The sequence below is a fragment of the Hylobates moloch genome, unplaced genomic scaffold, assembly GCF_009828535.3.
Source record: "Hylobates moloch isolate HMO894 unplaced genomic scaffold, HMol_V3 SCAFFOLD_11, whole genome shotgun sequence".
NCBI classification, from domain to species: Eukaryota; Metazoa; Chordata; class Mammalia; order Primates; family Hylobatidae; genus Hylobates; species Hylobates moloch.
The window spans coordinates 1421504-1441842 of NW_026652286.1; the positions used below are offsets into that span (position 1 = coordinate 1421504).

At 43.2% G+C, this 20339-nt stretch overlaps 1 protein-coding gene across 3 annotated transcripts in view; it reads left to right on the forward strand.

The window, feature by feature from the left end:
- Positions 1-79: 79 nt before the first annotated feature.
- The window catches only part of CKAP5 (cytoskeleton associated protein 5), a 106838-nt gene continuing 86578 nt past the window's right edge, over positions 80-20339 (forward strand). For 2 of the 3 annotated variants that reach the window (XM_032166055.1, XM_058424551.1), the window contains exon 1: positions 80-279. The gene's annotated coding sequence lies outside the window, so the exon portion shown is untranslated. Of the gene's footprint in view, positions 280-15452; positions 15516-20339 lie in introns of those variants that run through there. The other variant, XM_058424550.1, reaches the window with a different exon arrangement.

A 20339-nucleotide genomic window follows, 5' to 3' on the forward strand; every position in this document is an offset into this window, starting at 1 on the left:
CCCACAGGCCTTTCAAATGGACCAATAAAAGCCCGATGGGCGGTCCTTCGAGGACCAATAAAGAACGAGGACACTGCGGGGTGTGCGGCGACCCAAGCGGTTTCAAACGGCTTAGAGCAGGCCGCTTGGTTCTGACCCGGTTGAGGCGAGTGGTCGGTGGGCCTGCCCCACCCGCGAGGCCCTCGAGTGCAGGCATCGCGCGCGCAGAGGAGCCCCTGAATCCCGGGCGGCTGGGGGGGCCTCCAGACGCGCGCCTCCCTTGCCCCACGAACCCGGCAGGTCTGAGGCGGCGAAGCGGGGCGGAGGCCGGGGGACCTGCGGCGGGCAGGGCCGGGGGAGTGGGCGCTCGTGTGCGGCGGAGGCCGGGGTTGGACTCCGGGTGGCCAGAGCGCGCCGCAGCGTGGCGCGGGTGGCAGCGTCCGCGGGGCGCGGGCGGCGCGGGGCCGCGCCTGGCGGCAGCGATTTACCGAGACTGGGGCGGGGGCCCCGAGAGCCGGCCCTGCTGGAGTGCCCCTCGCGTAATTGTCAAGTGAATGAATAAGTAAGCGCCTACGAGGGCTGTGGTGGTTGCGAAGGGCCTTGTCGCCCTGGAGCAAGGACAGCGGCACCGGGGCCTGGCCGCACACCTGTGTCCCTGCTGGCTTGCTGCGAGGTGAACGGTTCCGGTCATCCACCACCCCGCCCTTAACGTTTAGCTTTCTCTCTCTCAAGGTATCGGGAGCGTTCAGGTGTCCTTCCAGCCCTGGAAGTGTGGGGGAACCAATACAATAGCCAGCAGTGTGGGTTGGGCCTTGCTACTTTCAGGTCGGGGCTCGGCGAACTAGATTCTTACTTTTGAGCTCTCCCCCCCTGCTTGTAATCGTGGTCATTGTTGAGCAGGATTGAAATGCATTCCGTTCTGTTTCTTGGATAGAAGATGATGAAAGGGATGTTGCCAGAGTGGCTAGTGTGTGTTAGAAAATGTATTCGTGTTGATGAATCTTAACAATGAGTTTTTCATTCAGTATCAATAGAGGTTGAAGTGGTTTTTGCAAAATTTGCCCCAAATTTATGCGTGGCTCTAGTTTAATTCTCATGGGACCAAGGCATCAAATCTTGGCCCAGAAATGCTGGCTGTCTTATGCATAATTATAGTAATTGAAAACTCATTTTTAGAAAGGTGAGCCCCTCCTCCCTCCATTTTCATCACCCTGAAAAGTCCTTCTTTTGACCTAAAGAGCCAATAAATTAAGAATCTTTTGAAACGTTAAGAAATTGTAAAAGACTTTTGACTTCTCTGAAGTGACTGGACAAACTGTAATGCTTTTACTAAATTTAATGATATAGATAAAGGTGAAATCAATTTATTTTGCCACCATCAGTTAAATCTAGTTGGTAAATTCATGTAAAAATTTTCTTTAAATAAGATTTTAGGCTGGGCGCGGTGGCTCACGCCTGTAATCCCAACACTTTGGGAGGCCGAGGCGGGCGGATCACGAGGTCAGGAGTTTGAGACCAGTCGGGCCAACATGGTGAAACCCCGTCTCTCTCTCTACTAAAAATACAAAAAATGGCTGGGCGTGGTGGCGGGCGCCTGTAATCCCAGCCACTCGGGAGGCTGAGGCAAGGTAATCATTCGAACCCGGGAGACAGAGGTTGCAATGAGCTGAGATCCCGCCATTGCACTCCAGCCTGGGTGACAGAGCGAAACTCTTGTCTCAAAAAAAAAAAAAAAAATTAAAGGCTGTTCACTGAGGCAATGGCAAGCAAAGGTATTCCATAACAATTAACATGCCTTTTACTTTTTTCTCCATTCTTTAAAGTCTTGATCAGTTTTGAATTATGAACAGTGGGTGTGGTAATTCCATCGCAAGTCTTCTACAACTGACAGTTCAGTTTTAGCAGCACCTGTTTTTTTGGTGGTTTGTTTGTTTGTTTACCTTTACAGTTTATTGTAAAGGATGCTACACAGCATACAGATGGAGAGAGGCGTAGGGCTAGTAGGTATGGGAGAAGGGTGTGGAGCTCTTATGCTCTCATATGAAGTGTGTTTGAGTATACCAACTTTCCTGTAAACTTTTATCTTAATTCCATCAACCCTCACTTTCTTTTCTTTTCTTTTTTTTTTTTTTTTTTTTTTTTTAAGGCAGAGTCTTGCTCTTTCGCCCAGGCTAGAGTGCAGTGGTGCGATCTCGGCTCACTGCAACCTCTGCCTCCTGGGTTCAAGCGGTTCTGCCACCTCAGCCTCCCAAGTAGCTGGGACTACTTGTGTGCACCACAATGCCCAGCTAATTTTTTGTATTTTTAATAGAGACAGGGTTTCACTATGTTGGCCAGGCTGGTCTCGAACTCCTGACCTCAAGTGATCCACCCGCCTCAGCTAGCCAAAGTGTTGGGATTACAGGTGTGAGCCACCACACCTGGCTAACCCTCACTTTTCTTTTCTTTTTTTTTTTTTTTGCAATCAGATCGCACTCTTTCGCCCTGGCTGGAGTGCAGTGCTGCGATTATGGCTCACTGCAGCCTCCACCTCCAGGGCTCAGGTGATCCTCCCATCTCAGCCTTCTGGTAGCTGGGACTACAGACGTGCATCACCATGCCTGGCAAATTTTTTGAGTTTTTGTAGCGATGGGGTTTCGCCTTGTTGCCCAGGCTGGTCTCGAACTCCTGGGCTCAAGGGATCCTTTTGTCTCAGCCTCCCAAAATGCTGGGATTACAGGCGTGAACCACTACACCTGTCTTTCTCTTAATCTAATTGTAGCCCTGTTCAGGGCTTCACCAATGGCTCTTGGTACTACTGTGCCTGGGGCTTCCATATGAAGGAGTCCCAGGAATTTCTCTTTGCCACTCCCTGACCATTTTACCTGCTTGTATACAGAAGGCTTGGGGTCCCCAGCAGGTGATTGAGCCAAGAGACTCTTGCCCATTTGCCAGTCTTTATCTTGACTCATCTACCTATTGCCTCCACAATTTCAGATCAGATTTCTCATTGTAATCTGCCTCCTGACTTACAATTTCTCCAAACTGGGGTAAATGTAGCAAACTTGTTTGGAACCCCTTAATGGTGGGAGAACAGCAGGGTCTCCCTTTGGCTCCCAGGCTAGTCTTGAACTCCTGGGCTCAAGCGATCATCCTGTCTTGGCCTCCCAAAGTGCTGGGATTATAGGCATGAGCCACCACACCCTGCTACCTTATTTCTTAATAACCATTTAAAAATTTCCACCTTCCGGGATGAATCCATTTGCCCTCTGTCTCACCATTCTCTCAACCTAATGGTTTTATTAGCATCTGTAAGACCCACGAGAGGAAACTGAGACAGCACATTTGATAAGGCTTCTCGAACTGTCTTTTGATCTTGCAACAGTAAGGTTATCCACATTAAGGGGTCACCCTTAACCACAGCATTTACCATGACTGGGTAGTGGGCATATTCAGAGGGTAAATGTCCTAGTCATCATAAAGCCAGTTTCACATGGCTTGCATATGAAGCATACCAGTGGCTTTATCTGGATCGGGAGTGTTCCACCTGGCATTTATAGGTGGAATCAGACTGTCACCTTCAGGAAGCTTATGATACTAATGTACAAAGTGAAACAATTCCTTCACATTGTACCCCCTGGTTTCAATAGTTCTTTGGTTTTTGCAGACCACCTTCTTCATTACCAGAGGTCTTAGAAGCACTTTCTGTTGTCCCGGCATACATTTTTCCCTTGAGGGACAGCTTTGAGGCTGGTGGCCTAAGCTCTCACACTCACTGAAATCTGAGCTTGGTCTAGCAGGAAGGTCCAACCCACTACTCTCTTTTAATTTCATTTTAGCTGTTACAGATAACAATAACCAAGGGATTTAACATTTCGCCGTTTTTTTTTTTTTTTTTTTTTTTTTGAGCCGAAGTCTTACTTTTTCTCCAGGGCTGGAGTGCAATGGCACGATCTCGGCTCACTGCAACCTCTGCCTCCCAGGCTCGATCGATTCTCCTGCCTCAGCCTCCTGAGTAGCTGGGATTACAGGCGTGAGCCACAGTGCCCGGCTAATTTTTTTGTATTTTTAGTAGAGATGGGGTTTCACTGTTAGCCAGATGGTCTCAATCTCCTGACCTCGTAATCTGCCTGCCTCGGCCTCCCAAAGTGCTGGGATTACAGGCGTGAGCCACCGTGCTGAGCCAACATAGCACTTTTTAAATACTAGTTTGCATTTCCTTGTGCATCCTGTGAACCAACTCCCAGGCAGTTGGATCCATCTCTGGATTCCATGGATAACTTTTACCTTTAGTAATTGATGACAGCACAGCTTCGGCTCTTTGCCATAGGTGACCACTTGGCCACCTAAGAATCAAAGTTCTTCATCCCTATCCTTTTATCCTTTTTCTTCCCAAACCATATGTGTGAGCCAAGTCATTCTAGCAAATCCCAATTCTGATGCCAATTCTGAGAATATAGAATAAGAAACTTTAATTAGTTTATCTTATACTCTCACAATACAGAAAACTTCTGTGACCTCAGATGTGTGGGATTTTTTTCCCCACACACCAAGCAAGTAGTTCTTCAGCAGTGGACACTAGCTGTGTGTCCTCTAATTCAGTTCAATTCTGACACTTTTTTTTTTTTTTTTTTTGAGACAGAATTGCTCTGTCGCCCAGGCTGGAGTGCAGTGGCGCAATCTTGGCTGACTGCAACCTCTGTCTCCCAGGTTCAAGAGATTCTCCTTCTTCAGCCTCCCGAGTAGCTGGGATTACAAGAACCCGCCACAACACCCATCTAATTTTTTGTATTTTTAGTAGAGATGGGGTTTCTCCATTTTGGCCAGGCTGCTCTTGAACTCAAGTGATCTGCCCACCTCAGCCTCCCAAAGTGCTGGGATTACAGGCATGAGCCACTGCACTTGGCCAATTTTGACACTCTCTATCTGGAGGTAGTGTCAGATCCCATAGGTTGAAGGTTTAGTCCCAGAAGACTGCCCCCAACTCAGATGCCAATCTTAAGCCCCAGGTTTTTTTTTACCTGTGCTTCTGTAGACTGACTATATAAATGGGCATTCCTAACACCGCCCCCCACTCCCCGCCTTGGGTTTGATTAATTTGCTAGACCTGTTCATAGAGCTCAGGAAAACACATTTTCCAGCCAGTTTATTATAAAGGATATTGCAAAGAATACAAAGAGCTATATAGGGTGAGGTATGGGGGAAGAGGCATGGAGCTTCCATGCCCTCTCTGGGCACACCACGCTCCAGGGACCACCATGTGTTCAGCTCTCAGCTGCTCCAGCAGCAAAGTTTTAATTGCAATAAATTTGAGTACCTTAATATTATGAACACTGTTTTAGGTTGTTGGTAAGCAATTAAAAATAATAAACATCTTTAACAGTGCCTTAGGATAAGTGTTAAAAATTTTGACAGGGAATGAATATGTTAAGGTAAAGCCAGGCTCTCTTATGCTCCTTTAATGGGGTCTTATTCATTCATTGAACAGATATTGAGATTGATGCTTAATGTCTGTTACACATTGTTCTAGATTCAGGGAATATACTGGTGAACCAGAAAAAGACAAAGGCCCTGACCTAAGGGAGTTTGACAGTTTTATCTCTCAAACAATTTACTGTAGCAAATTATAGTTTCTGTAATCCCTCTGGGCTCAGCTCTGGTCCTTGAGTAAAATACATGCCCAGATACTTTTACTAGCAGTAGCTAACATGTATTGAATGCCTACTGGGTCCCACATTTTATTTAATTAATTAATTAATTTTTTTGAGACGGGGTCTCGCTCTGTCACCCAGGCTGGAGTGTAGTGGTGTGATCATGGCTCACTGTAGTCTCAACCTCCTGGGCTCAATCTATCCTCCCACCTCACCCTCCCAAGTAGCTGGGCCTACAGGCACATGCTACTACACCCAGCTAATTTTTGTATTTTTTGTAGAGACGGGGTTTCGCCATGTTACCCAGGCTGGTCTCAAACTCCTGGGCTTAAGCAATCTGCCCTCCTTACCCTCCCAAAGTGCTGGGATTACAAGCATGAGCCAACATGCCCCGCTACATTTTATCTTTTTTTTATCCTCACAATGTTTTACAGATGAGGAAACTGAGTCTTTAAAAGGCTGTGCAACATGCTCAAAATCATAGAACTAAGTGATAGAATCTGAATTCAAACCCAAGTCAGTCTGTCTCTAGGGCCTTTGCTCTTAACCTATGGTTTGTACTACGTGAAGTGGGGATCTGTAGGAGTATTCAGGAGCAATTTCTGGGCAGAATTCCCCCAGCCACTTTTTAAAAAGTACTTCTATCGGAGATGTGATGAAATACGAATGACAGGCATGATAGTTTTTAGAGGGAAGATGGCATTTACCATATGGGAGATGGACAACTGTGACAGTGGTGGCAGTGGGTAGCTAAAGGGACACATAAAAAATTGAGTTGTTAATCTAATTAGGATTCTTGGTAGTCAATGTTGGAGAGTTTTAAGGTTTTTAAATGATTTTCCTATTCTTGCCTCTGGAGTTTAGAATACATTACTTAGCTCATTTCTATCAGGCCAGTTACTCTACCTACTTGATGTGTATAACTCTAACACATTACGCTTATTCTTTTCGGTCTTTGCATTCTGTTCTGGAACTTCCCACTTCACTCTACCCCCAGCCTGTATTACTGGCACTCTCAGGCTTCAATTTAAATGTCATCTCCTTAAAGAGACACTTTTCTGAGCCGTCTTGGTCACTTTTACTTCACTTTTCCTTATTTCCTTCATAGCATATATTGTTATGTAATTGTTTATTGTTTATCTATATATTGTTAGATTTTCTCATAAAAATGAAAGCAGAGCATAGATTTTTTTTTCCTTTGAGGTTACCTCAGTGGCTCAACAATGCCTGCAACAAACTAGGTGATCAAAAATATTTGTTGAACAAAATTGGCCAAAACTGGCATCATCTTCTGTGAACAACAAAGTGATAAAAACAGTATCTGACTAATCAGTTGGCTGTGTTTCTGTGTCTTTATTTATTTTTTTTATTTTTACATTCTAAAAATGTTGTGACAACGGTGGCTCAGCAATTTTTTTTTTTTTTTTTTTTTTTTTTGAGATGGGATCCCACTCTGTCTCCTAGGCTGGAGTGTGGTGGCCTGATCTCTGCTTACTGCAACCTTTGCCTCCCCGGCTCAAGGGATCCTCTCACCTCAGCCTCTAGTGCCTGGGACTACAGGCAAGTGCCACCACACTCGGCTAATTTTTTTTTTTTTTTTTGAAGAGGCAAGGTATCACTATGTTGCCCAGGATGGTCTTGAACTCCTGGACTCAAGTGATCTGCCTGCCTCAGCCTCCCAAAGTGCAAAAGTGCTAGGATTACAGGCGTGAGCCACCGTGTCTGGCCGTCATTTTTTTCTTTTTGTGGAGACACAGTCTCAGTATGTTGCCTAAGCTGGTCTTGAACTCCTGGCCTCAAACAATCCTCTTGTTCCAGCATCCCAAAGTGCTGGGATTACTGGTGTGAGCCACTGCACCAGGCTTGTTCCTGTGTCTTTGGGTTTAAGCAGTATCTCAACAGTCTCAATTAGTCTCAAAATTATTTTAGACTAGTTCAGAAAGTCTTCAACTAAGAAAGCTAGAAAAATTATAGATCTAATTTTTTTAAAAAAATTTTAATCTGTTTTGAAAGGTGCTAGTCAAATACATCGTAAGATGCCCTTCTATTGGAATTTGTCGGATGTTTTTCTCATTAGACTGGAGTTACGGGTTTTGGGCAGGAAGACCACAGAGGTAAAGTGCCATTTTCATCACATCATATCAAGGGTACATGCTATCAACATGATTTATGACTGTTAATATTGACCTTGACTGTTCATATTGACCTGAAGTAGTGTTTGTGAGGTTTCTACAGTGAATTTACTTTTTTTCCCCTCCTTTTCTGTACTGTATTCTTTGAAGGGAAGTCACTATTTGCAACCCACACTTAAGGAATGGGGAGTTCCTTGATCTTAGGGTGGAGTACCTACCTAATTTATTTGAAATTCTTGTCTCTCCTTTCCCATTTATTAGTTTAGTCAAGTATTTACTGATAATAGTATAGACTCAAGTATATTTATTTTATATTTTAGGTTACATTCCAATATTACTTTATTTTGTTGTTCAGGTTGTTCCAGCTTTGTCCTTTGGGAGCTTCCCATATTCCTTTAACATACGTGTGTGTGTGTGTGTGTGTGTGTGTGTGTGTGTGTGTGTGTGTATTTGTATTGATCTTTGAGTACTTCCTTACTATCTGGAAATGTTCCAGGCTCATCTTGTATATTTCTTGTCCCAGTGCTAGAATCAGCCATTTCTCCAAGGCGCCCTAGTTCCTTTATTGGAGAATGCTATTAGAAACAAGACCTGGGTACTGAGTGTTCTCTTTGCTGCTGGGGTGTCATTTCTTTTAGGTCCTTTCAACTGTTAGAGCAAAGAAATGTATGAATGTATGCTAACCCCATGTATATAGATATATCTATAAATATTTCTCTATGTAGCCATCTGTGTCTATATTAAGTTAAACATGAGTTCCATAGATCACTTTCACTAAGTAGTATGGATGGGGGGGAAAAACATGAGTTCCTACTGGTGTCTCCAATTCTGATCCATTATCACATAGATCATTCTAGCCTCCTCCCCTTGCTGATCTTTGAATTTCCATTCACAATAGTGAAAAACCTAATTTCCACCATCCATTTATTTAATTGTCCAGTTCCACTATATATGGATATACATACGTGGATAGCAGTATCAGAATTGCTAACCCATACTCCATGGAAAAAAACTTTATCAACTGGAGTACATACTTCTGTGCAGTTCCTTTTGCCCTTAATCTTTCAGACTCCACTTATTACCAAAGCTACTTAGGTCAGAACCTTTTTCCCACCCCCTTTGGTGAAGTTGTTTCACACATCTGTAATATAGATTCCCTTGTCATAGTCTTCATTCTTTTCTGTGATCTCCCAGTCTCCTAAATGACTTTTAAAATTTTGCATACATTAAAGTTCACTCTTTCTGTCATAAAAATCTCGAACTCCTGCCTTGGCCTCCCAAAAGTGCTGGGATTGACAGTACAACCCACTGTGCCCAGCTGACATAAATTTTTAATTCAGTTGGATAAATACCTAGAAGCAGATTGCTGGATCATATGGTAAGACTAGTAATAGTTTTGTAAGACACTGCCAAACTCTATTCCAGAGTGGCTGTACCATTTTGCATTCCTATTAGCAATGAATGAGAGTTCCTCTTCCTCCACGTTCTTAACAGCACTTAGTTGTATCAGGTTTTTGGATTTTAGCCCTTCTGGTAGGTATGTAGTGGTCCCACTTTATTATTACTATTTTAAAGAGATGGGGTCTCACTATGTTGACCAGGCTGGTCTCAAACTTCTGGCCTCAAGCAGTCCTCCCATCTCAGCCTCCTGAAATGCTAGGATTATAGGCGTGAGCCACTGTGCCTGACCTAGTGTTCTCACTTTTTAAAATTATTGGTTTTCATGACATTGCCTTTTTTGAAAATAAATGTTTAAGAGGAAACTTTTTAAAAATTAACTTTATTTTGGAATAATTTTAGATTATTGCAACAGAAAAGTTGCAAAGATGATGTGTAGAATTCCTGAATACCTCTCACCCAGTGTCCCGTTACTAACATCGTTTAAACAAACTCCAGATTCTGTTTGTGTTTCAACAGTTTTTCTATTCATGTCCCCATTCTGTTTCAGGATCCAATTTAGGGTAACATATTGCACTTTGTGGTCGTCTCTATTAGCCTTCTCTGGTCTTTGGCAATTTCTCAGTCTTTCGTTGTTTTCATGACCTTGACCATTTTGAGGAGTACAAGTCAGTTGTTTTGTAGACTGCCCTTCCCTTTGTCTTTGTCTGATAATTTTTCTCATGATTAGTCAAGAATTACGTGTTTTTGGAAAGAATACCATAGAATACCATATCATATCAGGGGTTTTGTGATATCTATGTGACATCATTAGTGATATTAACTTTGATCACTTGGTTAAGTTAGTGTTTGCTAGGTTAAGTATTAAAGTTAGTATTTTTCCCTTTCTATAGCTATTCTGAAAATGAGTAGCCAGGTCTAGCCCACCCCCAAAGTGGGTGAAGGGATTAAATTCCACTTCCTGGAGTTAAGGGTATCTACATATATTTGGAAATTTGTAAGGAAGATTTGTCTCTTTTCACCCATTTATTTCTTTATTCCACTGTTTATATCTTATGGACTAGTGTGTATGTGTGAGTGTGTATTGGCTGATGTATATTTATTCTGTACTTTGAGATTTTATCATCTATTTTTTTCCCTCAAATAATTCCAGCTTTGACTGTTGGGAGCTCTTTTTGGTTGGCTCCTGTGTCCCTTTGACATGTCCCTATCTTTTTAATTTTTTTTTTCTTTTTGAACACTTTTTTATTTTCTGGTACTTTATTATGCTCCAGGCTCATCTTTTATTTTCTCTGCTCTAACCCTAGAATTAGACATTTCTCCAAAGATTTCTGGTTCCTTTTACTTGGTATTTAGAAACCAAGATCTGGGTGCTCTGCCATCTGCTCCTTGCTAGTGGGGTGTCAGTGTTTCTAGGCCTTCTCAGCCAAAACAGCCAGGTAATATATATATATGTATTTTAAAGGATAATGGTGGATGATTATTTATTTATACTTTATTTTTATTTTTTTAGTTGATATTTTATTTTATTGACTTCTCTCAAACAGATTCTATTCACTCTTCTATGCACAATTTCAGCCTGCTTGGTTCTTTAAATCAGTTGCTAAATTAGAAAGAAGGCACTGCTACAAGATAACTAGAAGTGTTAGCTTGATCACAAAGGTTGAGAAACGAAAGCTGTAGAATATAAAGCCAGCCTGAGCAACATAGAGAGACCTCATCTCTAGGAAAAAAAAAAAAATTAGCTGGGAGTGGTGGTGCATGCCTGTGGCCCAGCTACTTGGGAGGCAGAGGTGGGAGGATTGCTTTGGCCTGGGAGGTGGAGGCAGCAATGAGCCATGTTTGTGCCACCGTATTCCAGCCTGGACGATAGAGTGAGACCCTGTCTAAAAAAGAAAAGAAAAATCTCTATCCAGTACATAAAAATATTATTATGCTTTAGAGGGCTGCCTACAAATTTTGAGCAATGTTTAATATGGGAGATTCCTCCAAACCTATGGATAGTCCCCTTGAATATCACCAAATAGCATATAATTTTTTAATAGCGAATCTGCTTTCTATAGGATAAAAAGGAATAGATTGCTTGTACACCCAGAGAAGCAGTTTGTTTTAGACCAGAGAGGACTTGCCTTACTTGGTCCTAAGGGCTGTAACCCAACTTAGGCTTCTTTTTTTTTTTTTTTTGAGATGGAGTTTTGCTCTTGTTGCCCAGGCTGGAGTGTGGTGGCGCATTCTCAGCTCACTGCAACCTCTGCCTCCCAGGTTCAAGCATTTCTCCTGCCTCAGTCTCCTCAGTAGCTGGGACTGCAGGCATGTACCACCATGCCTGGCTAATTTTTGTATTTTTAGTAGAGATAGGGTTTCGCTATGTTGGCCAGGCTGGTTTCGAACTCCTGATCTCAAGTGATCTGCCCGCCTCGGCCTCCCAAAGTGCTGGGATTACAAGTGTGAGCCACCGCACCAGGCCAACTTAGCCCGCTCTTGCATCAAAGGACTGAAATATAGGTTTGTGTAAGTCTGAAGTCAAACTAAAATCTCTCAATGACACTGGGATGATGCTTATAATGATACAGTAAAAGGCTAAGCCGGGTGGATCACCTGAGGTCAGGCTTTCGAGACCAGCCTGGCCAACGTGGTGGAACACCATCTCTACTAATAATATCAAAATTAGCTGGACGTGGTGGCACATCCCTGTAATCTCAGCTACTCAGGAGGCTGAGGCAGGAGAATCACTTGAACCCAGGAGGCAGAGGTTGGAGTGAGCCAAGATTGTGCCATTGCACTCCAGCCTGGGCAACAAGAGCAAAACTGCACTTCAAAAAAAAAAAAATAATAATAATATAGTAACGATAGCTGTGGTTTACTGAGTGCTTGGTATTTGCCATGAAATCTGTTAATACTACTGCTTACTTGGCTGGGCGCAGTGGCTCACACCTGTAATCCCAGCACTTTGGGAGGCCGAGGCGGGCAGATCACAAGGTCAGGAGATCAAGACCATCCTGGCTAACACGGTGAAACCCCATCTTTACTAAAAATACAAAAATTAGCCAGGCATGGTGGTGGGCGCCTGTAGTCCCAGCTACTTGGGAGGCTGAGGCAGGAGAATGCCGTGAACCTGGGACGCAGAGCTTGCAGTGAGCTGAGATCCGCCAGTGCACTCCAGCCTGGGCCACAGAGCAAGACTCCATCTCAAAAAAAAAAAAATTAATAATAATAATAATAATATAGTAACGATAGCTATGGTTTACTGAGTGCTTGTTATTTACCATGAAATCTGTTAATACTACTACTTACTTGCATGAAATCATTGGATTTGTTTAATTTGACCCTTTCCAATCAGCCTTTCTCTTGTTTGGCCACATGGGTCATATTTTTGTTCTTTACTCTTGCCTACATGTTTTAGAGATCCACACACATGCCTGAAACATTCTCTGTTGTCCCTACTTTTTGCCTTTGCTTGGCCAATCCCTATTAATTTCATTTAGTTTTCAGCCTGAGTATCACTTTCACAGGGAGACCTTCCCTGAACCCCCCTACCCCAGACTAGATTAGATTCCTCCGTCACACTCTCTTATTGTACTTTGCCTCAGGGCTATTGTGGTGCACAGCCTGTATGCAGCATCTAGATGAGCATCTAACACCGAATAGCCTCACACTATCTGACAAGCACAATTGTCAGGACAGGAGAATAATGTGAATATTTGTGGGAAATTTTTTTTTTTTTTTTTTTTTTTTGAGATAAGCTCTTGCTATGTCACCCAGGCTGCAGTGCAGTGGCTCAATCATGGCTTACTATAGTTTCAACCTCCTGGGTTCAAGCAGTCCTCCCACCTCAGCCTCTTGGGTAACTGAGACTACAGGCGCATGCCACTACACCTGGCTATGGAGGGAATTCTTAACATGTAAAAGGCAAAATCTCATTTAATCTTTACAACAATGATTAGATGCGTCATGTTAGGCAAGTTACTCTGTTTGCCTCAATTGCCTCATTATTAAATAGGGATAATAATATCAACTTCAAGGTTTTAAGGATTAAATGAGTAAATACATGTGAAGTGCTTAGGATAGTGCCTGGCACATAATATATGTTCAAGAAGTGTGTGTTAAATAGGGAGCAACATGAAGATGGTATTGTTATGATGATTGATAAAACTGAGGATCTGCTGGTTTGTGGCAGAGCAAGGTTTACAACTCAATCTGTCTACCTCCAGAGCTCAACATGACTCCAGGTTTGCACTAAATTTAATCTAGAGTAGAGCTTTCTACAGTAAGATTTCCTTCAAGCAACTGTTTTACTGCCATGGCTTTGCCAAAGTGAAAGATTCTAAAAATGAAATTACCCTCTTTTAGTGGATCTTATAATAAAAAAGTAACTAGGAAAACAGTGGCAAAAATCTTAGAAAATTTCAAAATAATATTACTGATTTTTTTCACTTTGAAAAGGGTTTACTTCAGAATTTTATTAAATATATCTTGTTTTCTCAACACATTTGAAATACACATTCTACAAAATTTTCTTTATAAGACCAGGCGCAGTGGCTCATGCCTGTAATCCCAGCACTTTGGGAGGCTGAGGCAGGCAGTTCACTTGAGTCCAGGAATTCAAAACCAGCCTGGGCAAGTGGTGAGACCCCATCTCTACAAAAAGTAAACAAGTTAGTTGGGCATGGTGGCAAACACCTGTGGTCCCAGCCACATGAGATGCTGAGGCAGAAGTTTTGCCAGAGCCCAGGAAGTCGAGGCTGCAGTGAGCCATGTTCCTGCTACTGCACGCCAGCCTCAGTAACAAAGCAAGACCCTGTCTCAAAAAAAAAAAAAAAACAAGGATACATTTATTGTATATTTAAGACTTCTGGCGGGGTGTGGTGCCTCACAAGTGTAATACCAACTCTTTGGGAGGCTGAGGCAGGAGGACTGCTTGAGCCTGGGAGTTCGAGACCAGCCTGGGCCACATAGTGAGACTCTGTCTCTACAAAAAAATTTAAAAATTAGACAGATGTGGGCCGGGCGCAGTGGCTCACGTCTGTAATCCCAAAACTTTGGGAGGCCGAGGCGGGCGGATCCACGAGGTCAGGAGATCGAGACCATCCTGGCTAACACGTGAAACCCCGTCTCTACTAAAAATACAAAAAATTAGCCGGGCGTGGTGGCAGGCACCTGTAGTCCCAGCTACTCAGGAGGCTGAGGCAGGAGAATGGCGTGAACCCGGGAGGCGGAGCTTGCAGTGAGCCGAGATCGCGCCACTGCACTCCAGCCTGGGTGACAGAGCGAGACTCCGTCTCAAAAAAAAAAAAAAGAAAAAGAAAAAAATTAGACAGATGTGGTGGTGCATGCCTCAGTAGTCCTAGCTACTCAGGAGGCTGAGGCATGAGGCTCACTTGAGGCTGGGAGATTGAGACTAGAGTGAGCGGTGATTGCACCACCATACTCCAGCCTGGGCAATAAAGCAATACCCTGTCTCAAAAAACAAAAAGACTTCTGTGACTTGATGAAATGGTGCCATTTTAGAAATTTTACACTAGAGCACAAAGCACTATGCTCAATGCTGGGATAATGAGTAAGACTTAGTTCCTTCTTTCAAAGGAGATATCATGTACACAAAAAATGTTAAGAGTGGAGAGTGAAGTGTAGCCTATGGGATGAGTATAGGCAGATGATCCAACTTCAAGCCTCTAAGTGGGAATTTTAAAGTTTTAAAGCTTTTAAAAGCATTATTTATCATCTAAGTGGGAGTTAAGTAAAGAAAAGTAAATGAAAAAATTTAATAATATAAAAAATACAAAAACATTATTATAAAAGATGCTGAAGCTCATTATTAAAAATCAGAAGGCATGGATGGGTATTAAAGTTAAAAATAAAAGTTTTTTCAAAAAAATTTCTTTGCTTAAGCCTTAGACACACTTTTAGAAGTAGCCATGGTTAACAATTTTGTTCTTTTTTGAGACTGATTCTCGCTTTGTTGCCCAGCCTGGAGTGCAGTGACGCAATCTCGGCTCACTGCAAGCTCCGCCTCTCGGGTTCACGCCATTCTCCTGCCTCAGCCTCCCGAGTAGCTGGGACTACAGGCACCCACCACCACGTCCGGCTAATTTTTTTGTATTTTTAGTAGACACGGAGTTTCACCGTGTTAGCCACTGCCCCCACCCATGGTTAATAATTTTCTACAGATCTTTCCAGAAAATGTTTATGTGCATTCAAACATGTACAGTGTCGTCCTAGTTTTCTATGGCTGCTGTAACAAATGACCACAAACTTGGTGGCTTAAAAAAACAGGATTTATTCTCTCACAGTGTGGAGGCCAGAAATCCAAAATGAGTCTTATGGACCTACATCAAGGTGGCAGTCAGCAGGGCCACACTCCCTCCAGAGGCCCTAGGTAAGAATCTGTTCCTTGCCTCTTCCAGCTTCTGGTGGCTGCTGGCACTCCTAGGCCTGTGGCCATCTTACTCTATTCTAATCTTTTTTTTTTTTTTTTTTTTTTTGAGATGGAGTCTTGCTCTGTCACCCAGGCTGGAATGCGGTGGCACGATCTCAACTCACTGCAAGCTCCGCCTCCCAGGTTCATGCCATTCTCTTGCCTCAGCCTTCCAAGTAGCTGGGACTATAGGCGCCCGCCACCATGCCCGGCTAATTTTTTTGTATTTTTAGTAGAGACGGGGTTTCACTGTGTTAGCCAGGATGGTTTCGATCTCCTGACCTCATGATCTGCCCGCCTTGGCCTCCCAAAGTTCTGGGATTACAGGCGTGAGCCACCGTGGCCAGCCTACTCTATTCTAATCTTTCTCTGATCCCTCTTCATATCACTTTCTCCATTGGGTCAAATCTCCCTCTGTCTTGCCCATAATGATATATGTGATTGCCTTTAGGACCCACCCAGATAATCCAGGGTAATCCCCCCATCTCAAGATCCTTAATTTAATCACATCTGCAAAGACCCTTTTTCCAAATAAAGTAACATTTACAAGTCCCAGGGATTGCAACCTGACCTCTTTGGGGGTCATTATCAGCCTACACAAATGCATATGTAAACGTATATGTGAGATACACGCACACACACACATACATACACACATACAAAAAAAGAACTAGACTTCATATACTGTCTTGCAGATTTCTTCTTAAAACTTAATGGATTTCTTCCACATTGGCACATTTGACCCTTGAGCAATGCCAATGTTAGGGATCCCCCTGTGCAGTGGGAACTTCACATATAACTTTAGACTCCCCCAAAACTTTACTAATAGCCTACTGTTGACCAGAAGCCTTATTGATAACATAAACAATTGTTTAACACGTATTTTGTATGTTATATGTGTTATATATTGTATTCTTACAGTAAAGTAAGCCAGAGAAAAGAAAATGTTAAGAAAATCAGAAGGAGGAAAAATATTTTTTCTCGCTCCATCGTTCAGGGTGGAGTGCTGTGGTCCCGGACCTCTTGGCTCACTCTTTCTGGGCTCAGGCAATCCTTCTACCTTAGCCTTCCGAGTAGCTGGGACTAACAGGCATGTACCACCATGCCCAGATAATTTTTTATATTTATTTTTAGAGACAGGGTCTCACTTTATTGCTCAGTAAATAGAAAATATATTTACTATTCATTAAATGGAAGTGGATCATCATAAAGGTCTTCATCCTTGTCATCATCCTCATGTTGAACAGGCTGTGGAAGAGGAGGGGTTGGTCTTGCTGTCTTAAGAGTGACAGGGGCAGAAGAAAATTCACATGCAAGTCAACCCGTGCAGTTCAAATCCATGTTGTTCAAGGGTCAACTGTATTTATATATTTACTTCTGTCTTCCATATCATCTTTTGTTTTCTTTAAATATTTGCAAAGCAATTTTTGTATAGACGAATGTCTCATTTTTTGTGTATGGTAAAAAACAATAGTATAAAATTTACCATGTTAACCATTTTTAAGTGTACAGTTCAATAGTGTTAAGTGTATTCACATTGTTATGAAACAGATCTCCAGAACTTTCTCATCTTGCTAATCTGAAACTCTGTATCTAAATATTTCTCTTATCCCCCTCCCGAGCCACGCCCCCACCCCATCCTTGGTTACTACCATTCTACTTTCTGGTTCTATGAATTTATGAATTTGACTGCATACCTCATAAAAGTGGGATCATACAGTATTTGGCTTTTTTTGTGACTGTTAGTAGATTTTTTTCTCTAATTTTTAAAATGTTTAATTTGCTCATAAGCACAGCACAGGGTATTATCCATTTGTGTGTGCATACACACATACACTCATTGTACTATGTTTATTGCAGTTAACTGAAATCCTATGTCACTGGAATGCTATGTAACAGAAAATGTTGGTCATACCTCTTGTGATAAATATTTGTTGGGTACTTATTTTGTATCACACATTGGGAGAAAAAGATAATTAAGATACATTCTAGCCCTTGCCCTTGAGGCACTCACAATCTGATGAGAAAGGCTGATCTGCAAACCATTACTCTCAGAACAGTGTTAAGCTTGATGGGAATATAATGAACGAAGGTCTTAATTACCTAATTCAGAGGTATTCTTTACAGTTAAATGCATTGTAGAATGAGATTGTCTTGTCAGTTCAAAAATCAGACTATTTTATTTATTTTTTTATTATTATTTTTTTTTTTTTTGAGACGGAGTCTTTCTCTGTCCCCCAGGCTGGAGTGCGGTGGCGTGATCTCGGCTCACCGCAACCTCCACCTCCTGGGTTCACGCCATTCTCCTGCCTCAGCCTCCCGAGTAGCTGGGACCACAGGCGCCCGCCAACACGCCCGGCTAATTTTTTTGTATTTTTTTAGTAGAGACGGGGTTTCACCGTGTTAGCCAGGATGGTCTCGATCTCCTGACCTCATGATCCACCCGCCTCGGCCTCCCAAAGTGCTGGGATTACAGGCTTGAGCCACCGTGCCCGGCCAAATCAGACTATTTTAATCTGAATCAGTTTTTTACTTGGCACCTTTATTTATTTATCTACCCCACCCCCACCCAAGTAAGGAAACAATATTTGGCAACTTTAGCTTAGGATTCTCTAAAACCTTCAGAATAAGAGTAACTTGAGTCTGCTCCCTGGTGGAGCAATCTTCATAACTGTTCTTTGGATTCTTAAATTTCTGCTTTACTCCTGTTGCGGATAGGAGAAATTGGGTTACTTACAAATGGTCTTTAAGCTTATTACATTGATTCCTGTACTGATCTGATGATGGCCTAAGGCTTTAAGGAGATGTGTTGATTCATCTAAATTAGGTGGAGTAATACGGACTTAAAAAGCACATATCTTTCCTGTTGGTATGATGCGAGACACAAAATGCAGTCAAACCTTGTAAACTAGGATTCAGGACAAACTCCTCCTACAAAAAGAAAATTAAAACTAGTTGCTAACCTTTGGAGATCTCAGAGACTAGGGCTTAACTCCTTGAAATATTAATGCCGTTTCTACTACAATTTTCTTAAGAACTCTTCGTATTAAATTAGATGACTGCACATTACAATTGTATTGGCATGCAAGATTACTTACATAGACTTGTACACTTATTTACATGGAGTTTTAGGTCAATTTTTGAAAGATCACATTTTACACACAAGGCAGGGAAGGTTATTTTTCTTTTTTTTTCTTTTATAGAGGTAGGGTTTTGGTCGGTTGTTCAGGGTGGAGTGCTGTGGTGCAATCTGGCTCACTGCAGCCTAGTCCCGGGCTCGGGATCCTCCCACCTCAGCCTCCGGAGTAGCTGGGACTACAGTCTTGTACCACCATGCCCAGCTAATTTTTTATTTTTTGTAGAGATGGGGTCTCACTTTGTTGCCCAGGCTGGTATTTTTCTATTTCACCTTCTCTTACCTTCCTGCCCATCTTGTATCATTGTCCAGGATTCCTCCAGTTTTGTAAAGAACGAATTCCGTGAAAAGGTGAGGTGGAGCATTGTAGGATCTTTTCCAGGCCTTTGAGTTGCCATTTGAAGAACTGCTCGAGTCCAAAGGAGGTTAATGAATTAAGCAGCTTACATATAATGAGGGGCTATGTATCCACCTTGATGCTTTGGCTGTTACCTGCAGTTATTTTTTTCACCCTTGGAGGAGGGATTAGGATTGTGATAGTGGAAACTGGTCATCTCCTTTGTTTCTGGAATATTACGTGTAATACTACCAAAAAAAGGGGTCCACCCAACTGCAGTAGTCTTCCTAGTTGGTCCATCATTTGCCTCTTGCCTGGGAAAGCCTATGACCTGGAAGCAGCGCCTGAGGCCTGGGAACCTCTGGGTGAAGATACACTGCGGCCCCTTTAAGCTTTCAGTGTGTGCGGAGAGGGGAACTGAGGGTGGGGCGGGTACTCTGACAGCGGCGCTCCCGGCCCCGCCCTCGGAGGAGGCGTTTCCCAGCGGGCGGCAGCACCAATGCTGCCGTCGCCGCCGCCGCCTGCCGGGTAGTCTTGCTGATCCTGCTCGGACCTTAGGTTCCCTGACCTCTCCCTGCCCGGGGAGCGTAAGTGTCAAACCACGGGCAAGGGGCAAGCATCCCGCGACGGTGCTGCAAGTCCTGGTGGACAGTACTGGGGACTTTCCTGGCCTATCAGAGGCTAAGGCGGCGAAAGAGCGTAAACAATGCCGGCTGCAGTGAGCTAAAGCCAGGGTATCTGCTCTACTTCTGGGTGGTGACAGCAGCCGTAGGGTGCTTGTTTGGGTATGCAGTGGGTGAGCAGTGCCCATGACCTGGCTTTGCTCCCGCCTGGTTCTTACTTGGGGTGAGGAGAGGGTTGCTTTTACCAGAGTATAACCCATTTGAGCTGAATGGGTGGAGCTGAATCTCTCTGTCTGGGCCTTTGGATCCTTACCCTGGTATTTGAAGACCTTGGTAGCTTTGGGATGAGTAAGCATTAGGTTTTCAGCTACCTTGGTACAGTCGAGCAGTAACTCCAAGTTGTCCTAATTCACAGCTAGGTTTAGCTTTCTGTCTCTCTAGAGGCCTGTGTTGATGGTATCCCATACCCCTTTTGGATATATTGACAGTGATCATCTCTTAAGTCCAGTTAACCTTCTTTCCTCCTGATAAGAAGAGCACAATGTGAAAGAGACAGCTCTTTACCCCTCTCCGTCTCTGAAGGAATTTGTGGGACGCCGCTGTCCCAAGATCAGGAAAGCAAACACACCAAAGTTTGAGATAATCTGCTGGAAAACAGTTCAGATTTCCGGCCGCCTGGTAATGCAGAA